This window comes from Glycine soja, chromosome 9, assembly GCF_004193775.1.
Source record: "Glycine soja cultivar W05 chromosome 9, ASM419377v2, whole genome shotgun sequence".
NCBI lineage: Eukaryota > Viridiplantae > Streptophyta > Magnoliopsida > Fabales > Fabaceae > Glycine > Glycine soja.
The window spans coordinates 32,140,965-32,153,979 of record NC_041010.1 but is presented as its reverse complement, the minus strand read 5'-3'; the positions used below and the strand labels follow the sequence as shown (position 1 = coordinate 32,153,979).

The window sequence follows — 13,015 nt, the reverse complement described above, 5'->3', positions numbered from 1 at the left end:
ATGCATGTCTGACAGAATGACACTTCACCACCATGAAAAATCTACCAGTCGGCGAATGACACTTCACCACCATGCATGTCTGACAGAATGACACTTCACCAGCATGAAAAATCTTATTTATTAAAGATTAGATTAAACAATGTGTCATTTTTACCAAATAACTTCATAATTATTCATCCCTCAACTACTAAAAAAGGGAACTTGCATGATAGAATAATCAAGACCAAGAGTTTAAAGGAACTGATCCCATGAACAAGCAAAGGAGAACCTACTAGCTACCCTCCACCTTACACCAACCTCCCAACATCACAATGCTTGCTCCAACGAGAAAAGGCAAGAAAAATATTGTTCCATTCACCAACCTTCATCACCCCTCCATTCTCCTACAGTGACAAACTCTACAACCCCACCATAATAGCCGAAAAAGCACTCTCTGCAGCAACAACAAACAACACACCACAACCTCCACACCTGTCACTAGTAGAAAAACACACCAACATTTACACAAAATTGCACAACAACACCCATCTCCAACAAGTACCACGGCTTCACCTAGATGTTTTCCGAATACACTCAACTGGATTCATCATCCAGTCAGAGAGAATAAAAAATCATTTAGTCTTAGCCTAGCTTTAGCCACTTCCACCTGTTGACCTTCATTTGTTCAAGGATTTCGTGACCCTATAAATTATGATCTTTAAAAATCATACCATTTCTAGCAATCCAAATAGCTTTGACCACAGCATGCCATGCATACCAACATCCAACATTCTACTTCAATCCCCCTACCCCTTGCCAACCCATCAAATTGATGCATCTAAGCATCCATTTGATCCTCTTGCAAAATGATTACTAAAATGCCTAATCATTCCGACTCTCATACCCCTAAAGTTGATTGTTTCCTATGTTAGCTGATTTCAATCCCTAAAGTTTAGGGATCAATTATGTTCTCCACATATTACACACACAAATTCAATGTAGTACTACATAACAAAAGTTGTTTTTAGATTCAACTTGCTCAAGCAATTGAAAGTACAAATTAGTTTTCAGAATCAAAAATCTATAGGCAGTTCATTTTTAGATGCTATTTTTCAGTTTTTTTACTATTTTGTTATGCACTTTCTATTATCAATCTAAAATCTAACACTTTTTCTCTTGTTCCCATTGCTCATGTCACATTACCTACAACATTGCATTATTCTCTTGTCACAGTTACACCTACACCTACACCAACCCTCCCATCATATCTAATCTAAATTCTACCTATTCCTATCTATCTGAACAGAGCAGAGGAGAGAGAGAGAGAGAGATACACTGTCACACACACAACACAAAACACAAAGGGTCTGTGTTTGTTCCCCTGAAAAGTCCAGCTTTCTCCACCACCTCTCTAGGGTTCCTTCGGTTTCAATTTTTGCTTAAAAATATTATTTTTTTTACTCTTATTTTCCAAATCTAAACTCGTATTTCCCTTTGGAAATTCTTCTCAAAGTATTATCATGAGCTAATGTTGTCATAATTATTTATAATTCAATTTAAATTTATCTTTTATCATTCTTCTTTAGATAGATTTGTGTGCTGTTTTGTGTAGTTTCTTGTTGTTGTGACATACTTTTGTGAGTTTGGTTGTCGAACAATTTCCTTTTTCTTCTTTTAGTTGGCTCTCTAATCTAATACAATGTTTGATCTTGGCTGCATGTTTTCAATTCATACTGTTTCATCCCAGTTCGATAAATTACGAGTCATGGCATGACATCTATACATTGTTCATAGTTTGCATTAGAATTCCCTTTTCATTTTTCTTTTCTCTAGTCTTCATATTACTAAGTAGGTATAAATTCTTGTCAAAATGCTTACTTATTATCTCTTTGCAGCAGCTGAATTTGTAGAACTGAACTAAAGCTTCCTTCATCATATTTTCCAACAGCTTGTAAGTTCTACAACCGAGCTCAGTTCATTTTGAATAACTTAACTGATTGCCCTTGGATTTGATTGTAACAGAATTACAAAATAGCATATAAGATAATCTTCTAGAGCCAATATCCTCTTGCCACGTAATCATTGTCTTGGCTGGACTTCCTTGACGTAATCTTGCAGATAGTGAGGTTTGTTTGCTACACTTTTTGGTCTGTGATTCATATGTATACTTTGTATGGTTTGCTCTGCTGATGATTTTGAAATCTCTTAGCCACAAATAAAGTTGTATGGTGGCAATAATTGCCCAACTGCATATAGTCATGGCAATTAAAATCCCTTAGTGTTACATATCATATGAAAATTTATAAAGCTATAGTAGTGAATATTGACTGACTCAAAGGAAGAATAACCAAATACGACTATGAATATGAGTGTGATTGATTACTTCTCAGTTCTTGATGAAGGCAATCATATTTATAAACCATATTGCCAGCCTCTATAAAATTTATCCCTTGTTTTATATTTAATTAATCTCTGGTTAAGTTGACACACACACACACCCTCATGACACACACACACACAGACACCCTTATGACAAACACACACACACCCTGACCTAACACAAAGACACACACACACACCCTCATCACACAGACACACACACACGCTGATGATACACACATACACTCATCACACACACACCCTCATGACACACACAGACACTCATCATACACACACACGCTGATGATACACACACATACACTCATCACACACACCCCCTCATGACACACATAGACACTCATCATAGACACACACACACGCTGATGACACACACACACACACACCCTCATCACAGATAGACACACCCTCTTGATACACACACACACACCCTCATGACAAACACACACACCCTCATCACAAATAGACACACCCTCCTGATACACACACACAGACACCCTCATCTAAAAATTGAAAGGCAGAGTTTAGTCACCTTTGCTAGCACATGAGGTCCACTCAAGAGGTCAGGTCTACTGGTTTCGTAAGTAGTGGGTTGGCTGGTGTACTCAGCACCTAATCCTTCTTGGTTGTCACATACCCAACTACAATAATAAAGCATAAGCACCCTCCAAACCCAGAATTTGAAATTAGTTACATAAAGAATTGTTGATGTCGATATTTGTCTGTAATTGAAATTTAGATTTTGTATGTTCTTGTACGTCATCAATGTAATTAGCTATATAAACAACTGTTGTTCATGCTGAGTGAACCTTAGATTCCCATTTGAGACTGAATGCAATGATTCTTGCGGACAATTTGCATTAGTCATTGTATTTAGTCTTGAATTGTCCGTTTGGACAATTTAGGGAGACTGATTTTTTATGTTAGATTCATTCGTTAAGGTTATTATTATTTTGATTAATTTGATGAAATTTCGGTTCAATGCATTTCAAGTTGTTCTCTGGGTGCATACTTGATTATCGGGAAATTCATTTCACCGATGTCATGTCGTGTACTTGGAGACCAATGCGAAATGTTGTCGAAATTTAGTCAAAATTTTCAAAATAATGCTAACCTTGACGTTTGAAGCTAACATAAAAGACAATCTTCCTAAATGGGATAGGGCCAGACCTATAAATAAAAAAGTGAGATTTTCATGCATGGAATTGCTTAGATGGATCGTAGTTGGATGAATGAAAGTCGCATGAGCCCTGAATATGAGGATGGCGTCGAACAGTTCTTGTAATTTGCTTCAGAAAGAGGTCGACCGAATGAAGAAGGAAAATATTATTGTCCTTGCATCAACTGTTTGAATGGAAGACGACAACTACTGGACGACATACGAGACCATCTATTGTGTGATGGGATTAAGAAGAATTACACGACGTAGATATGGCATGGTGAAGTGACAAACATGCAGAATGGGTCCCAATGTGAACCGTTTGATGTAGAAATGGGAAATCGCTTGGAGGACATGATTCGTGACTTTGGACAAGAGTCTTTCCAGCAAGCACATGCCCCTGTGTATGAAGGATAGCAGAGTGATTCAAAGAAGCCTTTGTATACGGGGTGCAAGAATTTCCTTAACCCTGTTGTCTGCGGTGTTAAGTCTGGTTAATGTGAAGGCCATGTATGGGTGGAGTGACAAAAGTTTCACCTCACTGCTTGAGGTAGTGCACAATCTGCTTCCAGAGGAAAACACGTTGCCTAAAACTTACTATAAGGCAAAAAATATATTGTGTCCGATGGGTATAGAGTATCAGAAGATTCATGCTTGCCCCAATGATTGCATACTGTACAGGCATGAATTCCAAGAAATGTCCAAAGGCCCTATTTGTGGGACTTCACGGTACAAAGTGAAGGATGAAGGGGAAAGCAGTTCTGATGAAAACTCAAAGAAGGGCCCTCCAGCGAAGGTTTTGTGGTATCTTCCAATCATTTCAAGGTTTAAGTGTCTTTTTGCTAACGATGACGACGCAAAAGACCTTACATGGCATGCAATTGGAAGGATTTCTGATGGAATGGTCCGTCATCCGGCTGATTGCTCGCAGTGGAAGAAGATTGATGGTTTGTACCCAAATTTCGGGAATGAGCAATAAAATCTTAGACTTGGACTAGCCAGTGATGGAATGAATCCATATGGCACCTTAAGCACTCAACACAGTTCATGGCCAGTTCTGCTAGTAATTTACAATTTGCCTCTTTGGTTGTGCATGAAGCAAAAATACATGATGTTGTCTATGATGATATCAGGCCCAAGACAGCCAGGAAATGACATTGATGTTTATCTAAGTCCGTTGGTTGAAGACCTGAGAAAGTTGTGGGACGAGGGGATTGTAGTGTTTGATGCGTTTTGCAAGGAGATGTTTGAAATACGTGCAATGCTTTTTTGTATCATTAATGACTTTCCAGCATATGGGAATCTCAGCGGTTACAGTGTTAAGGGTCATCATGCATGCCCCATCTGTGAAGAAAACACAAGCTGCATACAACTAAAACATGGAAGAAAAACAGTCTATAGTAGGCATCACCGTTTTCTAACACCCAATCATCCTTACAAACGACTGAAAAAAGCTTTTAATGGAAGTCAAGAGCATGACATTGCGCCGATGCCATTGACTGGTGAGCAGGTATATCAGTGGGTTCAACATCTGAATACTGTATTTGGAAAGACCCAAAAGAAGGATAAAAGTAAGAGTTGCATATGGAAGAAGAGGTCCATTTTCTTTGATCTTTCGTACTGGTCTGATCTATACGTTAGACATTGTATTGATGTTATGCATGTGGAGAAAAATGTTTGTGACAGTGTGATTGGGACGCTCCTTAACATTCAAGGCAAGATGAAGGATGGCTTGAATACCCGTCAAGATCTAGCTGATATGGGAATACGATCACAGTTGCATCCAAGGTCTGATGGGAAGAAAATTTACTTGCCCCCAGCTTGCCATACTTTGTCCAAAAAGGAGAAGATAAGTTTTTGTCAGTGTCTTTGTCGGGTGAAGGTTCCACAAGGATACTCTTCAAATATTAAGAGCCTTATGCAGTTGAAGGAGCTTAAGCTTGCAGGGTTAAAGTCTCACGATTGTCATGTGCTCATGCAACAATTGTTAGCCGTGGCTATACGAGACATCTTGCCAAACAAAGTCAGGTTAGCCATAACTTGCCTATGCTTTTTCTTCCATGCTATATGTAGCAAAGTCATTGATCCTGTCAAGTTTGATGAGCTGGAAAATGAGGCCGCAATTATACTGTGCCAGTTGGAGATGTATTTTCCCCCTGCTTTCTTTGACATCATGATTCACTTGATTGTGCATCTGGTCAGAGAAATCAAATGTTGTGGTCCTCTTTATCTACGGTGGATTTACCCGGTTGAGCGATACATGAAGATCTTAAAAGGGTATACAAAGAATCTATATTGTCCAGAAGCATCTATTGTTGAGAGGTACATTGCAGAAGAAGCCATTGAATTTTGTTCAGAATACATTGAGAAGGCTAAACCTGTTGGCCTTCCTGAGTCTCGGCATGATGACAAAGTGGGTGGTAAGGGTTCAAGAGGACTGCATGTGATTACTCCAAGTGTAGAAGATTTGTTACAAGCTCACTTGTATGTCTTGAACAACAGTAATGAAGTTTTTCCATACATACTTAAGCATGAAGCTTTAGTCAAACAGAATAAACCAAAAATGTCAAAGAATTGGGTGTTGAAAAAACATAACAAGACTTTCTGTGATTGGTTTAAAGATACAATCTTTGCAGATGAGAATGCTTCAGAAACATTAAGAAAGCTAGCAGATGGGCCTAAAAGAAATGTTAACTTGGCAAGGATACAACATAAACAAGTATTCATTTTACACAAAAGCACAAGATGACAAAAGTACAATGCAGAACATCGGGGTCACCCTAAGGGCTGAATCTCAACACTTCGCAAGTGTGAATGACGCCAATCCCTGTGTAGCTTCCATCCCTTACTTTGGGTTCATTGATAAAATTTGGGAGCTTAACTATGTGAAATTTACTGTATGTGTTTTTAAATGTAAATGGGTTGACAGCAACACTGGTGTGTGCACCGATGATATAGGATTTACGTTGGTAGACCTAAAGAAACTTGGTTACCACAATGATCCTTTCATCATGACAGAACAAGCTAGACAAGTATTTTATGTGCAAGACCCTTGTGATGAAAGGTGGTTCGTGGTTCTACAGGGCAAAACAATTGGTGTTAATGTAGAAGATGATGATGCATACATGGACACCTATGTTAGTTCTTTGTCCACACAAATAACTCCCAACGTTGTCGGAGAAGAAGAAGCTGATGACGTTCATGCTAACCGTAATGATCATGATGAAGGAGAATTAATTAACATCGTCTAATGTAATTTTCTATTTATATATTTGATTTTGCTACATTCATTTACATAAGTCATACAATTGTTTTTTGTAATGTTTACTAAATTGAGTGTACTCAAAGCAATCATATATGATTGGTTTACTAATTGCATTAATGAAAACATGCATATATTTGATGAAACCTTTGAAAATGGAACTTATGCCATTTCATCATTTTGTATTAAGTGGATCTCATCAATTGTTTTCTGGAGAGAGAGAGCTCACGAAAGCAAGTAAGTGACAACTACACTTTTTTTTGATTGTTTAAAATTATATCTTGACCTATTGCAAAATTTATTTATAACTTTGTCTTGTTATTTATGGGTGGTTTACTCAAGAGGGAGTGAAATCAGGCATGATTCATCAGTTTTATAATAAAATATGAAAAATTTAGTCATATTTGTATATTGCAAGTTTCCCAATTTGCCTTTAATCTATATTCTAGTGGGTTGGGATAGTCAAAGTATTGAGTGTATTTAACATGCATTGGATTTGGTGCCTGGTAGATGTAGAAAACGATGTTTATAATACCCCTCCTGCCCTCATTGGATTTCAATTTGGCATACCTTAAAGATGTGGTACACCCAACGGGTCACTACAATAATTTCCAAACAAAAATGAGTGGGGTTGCACGTTACAAGTCTAAATACCCTTTAGTTCACGCCTACTTCTCTTCATCATTAAGCTTAGCTTTAATCCAATAGCCGTTGGACCAATTTTTAAAATATGAACAACTCATTTTGCTTGTTGTAGTTATTATATGTAGGCTGGCCTCCAAACATGCTTAAATTGCATTCAAATCCTTGACTTCACTTTTTTCCTTTGCCCTCGAATCAAACGATAAAACCCTTTTCATTCTCACATTGCTTTTGATTTCTTCCAATATCCCATTTCCATAAGTAAAAAAGATATTTGAACACCCAAAATTCAACCCTAAAGAGAAAGAAAAAAAAAGAAACAAAAATATGTATGATATATAATATGTTGTGACACTAAGTGAGAGATAAAAATGAAAAATATTAATGAAATGTTTAAAATTAAAGAGTGTTCAAATATTATCACTCAAATATTCTTTTGATATTCAAACATTCTTTAAGGATAGTAATTTAGAGTTTATTTAAATATACTTATATAAAAAGATTAATAAATCTTGTACAATACAAAATGATAAAATAAAAAGTACATATAAAGGATATGATTTTGAAGGATGAAGATACAAATAGTTTTTAAAAACTATATTTTATACTTGGATGAAATCGTTAACCCATATCCTTTTTAGAATCAGGTTCTTCTAAAATGGGACAATTTTACTTTTTTTTTATAAAATTTCCTTTCTAAGAATACATTTAAGAGACTTTAATACTATTTTTATTTTTCAAGATATAGTATTTATATTCCATCACGCATCCATTGATTGCTGATTACATCTAATATACTTTTTTTAACATATATTGCCAAATCAAATCATCATTCAATGTTTGCTGCACAACATGTCAGTAAAATTTGCTATGTACAAATTGACACCAACCCTAATCAAGCCCTCCCCTGGTAACCCCCATATTCATCAACCAAATCTTATCCAATTTCACAACTCGCCAAACGGAAAATAAAAACAATTTAATTTTCACAGTTCTAGGTTGCCCAAATTGACATTGTATACTGAAAAGGTAGGTGAATCAAATTAAAAAACCAACACTGTAAGAAATATTATTTTATTGATATGAACAAGAACAATCATAATTTTCATCATCATCATCAACAATCTCATCAAAGAAAGGATCTCTGAGAAGCTCAGCTGCAGAAGGCCTAGCCCTTGGCTGAGCAAGGCACTTCTCAATGAAAGCCTTAACCTCAGGATCTTTGACCTTGTTCAAGGCAGCATGTCTAACTCCAGAAGACACCTTGTATATCTTAGCAACATTGTCACATTCACTATAAGGAATCTCTACTGCCACCATCTCTAACACACACATCCCAAATGAGTATATGTCCACCAATTCTGTGTAGTCTTCATCGTATAACTCTGGAGCCATAAATTCTGGTGTGCCAAGAATCGTGTGTGCACAATGGTTCTTGCCAACAATTGCTGCCAAACCCTAATTTGGAGAAGTTGCTTGATATACTTCTCCAAATTGGCTTGAAAATTACATTCTAAGGTTATATGTCAAGCAAGCTACTCCTAATTGCTTGATATACTTCTTTGCCATTTCCTAGAAAATAAAATGCTAGGAGGAGCCTAGGACCTTTTTTGCCCCCTTCTTTAGTGATCTACTTATACTCAAGCAGATCATAACATCTGGGTTGAGTAGAAGCAACACTGTTGATTATGCAAATTGAAAGACAACATCAACATATTAATTAAGCTTCCTTTTATGGATATTTTGGGTGAACGCCATGATGTGTAATGGATTTTGAATTTGAGGATAGAATAGGCCCCCTAAAGAAGAAATCAAATTAGATAGAAATGGACTTAATTCTCATTGATTGATAAAATGCATTTACAAGAATATATAACCATTTGCCTATGCTGTCCATACATAATAATATCTACATCCTTCCTATTAGAATTCTAACCAATTCCTTCTAGAACCAACTCAATAATATATCTACTTGTAAGACACATAATCAGTCAATTTCTATGGTGCTACCTCATTCCTTTTGGGCCTGCTAGATTCTCCAGTTTGGACCTTCACAGCAACTATATCATCAATCTGGTCCCCTTAACCTTGAAATGTTACTATCACTATTCACCAACAACCATATATGCCCCCCAAAAAAGAGAAGGGGTGCAAAACAAAGCACACAGTAGCAGAGTTCAGCTTTCAAAAATTCTAATTAGACTTCTATGCATGACATGAGAAAATGAGAATGGGCCTAAAAGGCCTAACCTGAAAATGAGAATGGGTTTATCAAGTTTCGAATTTAACTTCTGCTTGGTATCTTCATCTGCATTCTTTAATCTGAAAAATTGTAGACTAACCTGAGAGACTCGTTCAAATGATGCATTTCATTCTCAATGCGGTCTCGCTCACTCCTTAGGTGTTGAAGTTCCTGCACAAACTAAATTCTGGACTAATTAATGGTCCAGTACTATAACAGCAAACCTAATTGATTAATTTATTTTTATAACAAGAGTGAATTCATTAAAAATGATAGGACCCTGGATTTTAGCATGACAAAGGAAAAAGATCAGATTTCAAAGTCTGATACGCATGTCCTTTAAACCAATTAATCAGAAAAACCAATAAGGCCGCCTAAAGCAAAACAAAATGTTTATATATATATAGAAGCAGATAAACAAAAACCTCAATTGCTAACAAAGATTATCCTACACCTATGTAGCTGTTGACATCATCTCCAAACACCAATATCGAGCCATTTTGAGGTTCCACTGATTCTTACGGAACCACAATTAAAAAGCACCTCACTCTTATCCTCTTATCCTTAAAATAGGATATGCAATTCAGTTGAATTCCAAGTTGCAGGCAGGCAATATGAATGATTTAATTCCTCTCTCTTGACAGAATTAGAGTTGTGAATACCAGATAGCTGTTATTCTGAAATTTTTATAGTTTATCAATGTATATTGTATGCATACAAGTCTCCTTAGTCATTTTCACTACTATTACATCTTATCCTGTTTTGAATCACAATTAAAAACCACTAGTAAATCACTTATGACTTATCCTCTTTTGATTTATCCTTTTTTGAAAGCACACACACACACACACACACACACACACCACACACACACACACACACACACACACACACACACACACACACACACACACACACACACACAAAGGATCATGGCTTCTCCACCTGCCTCCCCTCCTCCACCTCCTGCTCCTTCCGACGCATCGGCTTTGCCGTCTACCGTGAAGCGGACACGCAAAGCCTCACGTCTATAGAAGCAAAGCTTCATGGTGAATCAAAGGTAATTCAAAGGTGTTTTGATGATAACAATGATGATGACAAAGGTGATGACAAAAAGCTTAAATATCTATCAAAGAACAACTCAAGAGAATCAAGAACAATTCAAGAGTTCAAGAATCAACAAGAATTCAAGACTCAAAGACGAATGCCTAGAATCAAGAATCAAGATCAAGATTCAAGACTCAAGATTCAAGAATGAAGAAAATACTCAATCAATATAAGTATTAAAAAGTTTTTTTTCAAAACTTTGAATAGCACATGAGTTTTTGACAAAACCTTTACCAAAGAGTTTTTACTCTCTGGTAATCGATTACCATATTGGTGTAATCAATTACCAGTAGCAAAGTGAGTTTGAAAAAGTTTTCAAACTGAATTTACAACGTTCCAATTATTTTCAAAAGGCTGTAATCGATTACAATGTTTTGGTAATCGATTACCAGTGCCCTTGAATGTTGAAATTCAAATTCAAATGTGAAGAGTCACATCCTTTCACTTAAAAGCCTTGTGTAATCGATTACACTAATTTGGTAATCGATTACCAGTGACTGTTTCTGAATAAATCAAAAGATGTAACTCTTCAAAAGGTTTTTTGACTTTTTCAAATTGGTTTTAAGTTTTTCTAAAAGTTATAACTCTTCTGAATGGTCTTCTTGACCAGACATGGAGAGTCTATAAAAGCAAGGCTTTGTTTTTGCATTTTCAATTGATTTCATTCATTCAATCTTGAATACTTTTCCAATCTTTTCATTACAATCCTTTACAAGCCTTGAATCTCTTTGAACTTCTTCTTCTTCTTTGTACCAAAAGCTTTCTGAAGTTTTCTGGTTTTCCAAACCTTGAAAACTTGTGCCATTCATTTTTTCATTCCCTTCTCCCTTTGCCAAAAAGAATTCGCCAAGGACTAACCGCCTGAATTCTTTTTGTGTCTCTCTTCTCCTTTTTCCAAAAGAACAAAGGACTAACCGCCTGAATTCTTTTGTGTCTCCCTTCTCCCTTGTCAAAGAATTCAAAACGACACAGTCTGAGAATTCTTTTGATTCTTCCCTTTCCCTAATACAAAAGTGTTCAAAGGACTAACCGCCTGAGAATTCTTTTGTATCCTCATTCACAAAGTATCAAAGGTTTAACAGCCTGAGATCTTTGTCTCAACACATTGGAGGGTACATCATTTGTGGTACAAGTAGAGGGTACATCCTTTGTGGTACAAGTAGAGGGTACATCTACTTGGGTTTGACTGAAAACAAGAGAGGGTACATCTCTTGTGGATCAGTTCTAGTGGAGGGTACATCCACTAGGTTCAAAGAGAACAAGGGAGGGTACATCCCTTGTGGATCTTTGCTTGTAAAAGGATTTTTACAAGGTTGAAAGAAATCTCAAGGACCGCAGGTTGCTTGGGGACTGGATGTAGGCACGGGTTGTTGCCGAACCAGTATAAAAACTCTTGTGTGTTTGTTTCTTTCTTCCCTACTCTTTTAATTTTCGCTGTGCATTTAATTTCCGCTTTTACTTTCTGTTAAGATTCTCTTCTACTCCTCATTCTCTTAACAATTTAGTAAAAGCCTTAGAAGAGTAATTTTTTAATTAGTAAAGGTTTAGGAATAATTAATTCAACCCCCCTTCTTAATTATTCTGAGGCCACTCGATCCAACAACGTCTACGATCATTGTCTACTAGATCACCTAGTGCTGAGAGACCAGTGGTCCATGTTGATCCTGCTACCGATAAGGCCGATGGTCCCCAAAGGAAGAAATTAAGAATATATTTGGGGATTGTGGCGCGTGATAAGATGGACATCACCTGCGAGAACTGGAAAGAGGTCCCTACTGCTCAGAAGGACTTGCTTTGGGAGGATATTCAGGTATTTTTCTTTTCTTATTTGATGTTGTTTAATTAATAGCCAAAAAATACATTATTGTAACAAATAAACCTTATTTGATGTTGTCAGGCGGAATTTGAAATCCCAGAGGCTTCTGACAGTAGGACGAAAAGGAAGTTACTTTAGACTATGGGCGAGAGATAGAGGCAACCTCACGAGGAAATGAGCCCTTGCAGCCGATCAAGACGGTGTGAACGACACTGTCTGTGAGAAATAGGACATAAGCAAGGAAAAATGGGTCCAATTTTGCCAGACTCGCAGAGACCCTTCTTGGGAGGTATGTTCCTTGCCATTTAAGTTGTTTTTAAAAAAACATTAACTTGTTATACTTCATTCTAGCAATTTGAAAGATTATTGTTTTATTTTTGCAGGATGTGCGCAAAAAGGCACAGGCCATCC

General features: G+C 36.7%; 1 long non-coding RNA gene across 2 annotated transcripts; it reads left to right on the top strand.

Moving 5' to 3' along the window:
- The first annotated feature begins 205 nt into the window (after positions 1-205).
- Positions 206-12,843, top strand: LOC114366856. 2 transcript variants are annotated; one of them, XR_003657062.1, is made up of 5 exons: positions 206-1,930; positions 2,002-2,105; positions 6,988-7,034; positions 12,375-12,598; positions 12,686-12,843. It is a non-coding gene; the product is annotated as an uncharacterized LOC114366856 (long non-coding RNA). The 2 variants fall into 2 exon arrangements; XR_003657061.1 differs by having other exon boundaries at positions 207-1,930; positions 12,415-12,598.
- The last annotated feature ends 172 nt before the right edge of the window (positions 12,844-13,015 follow it).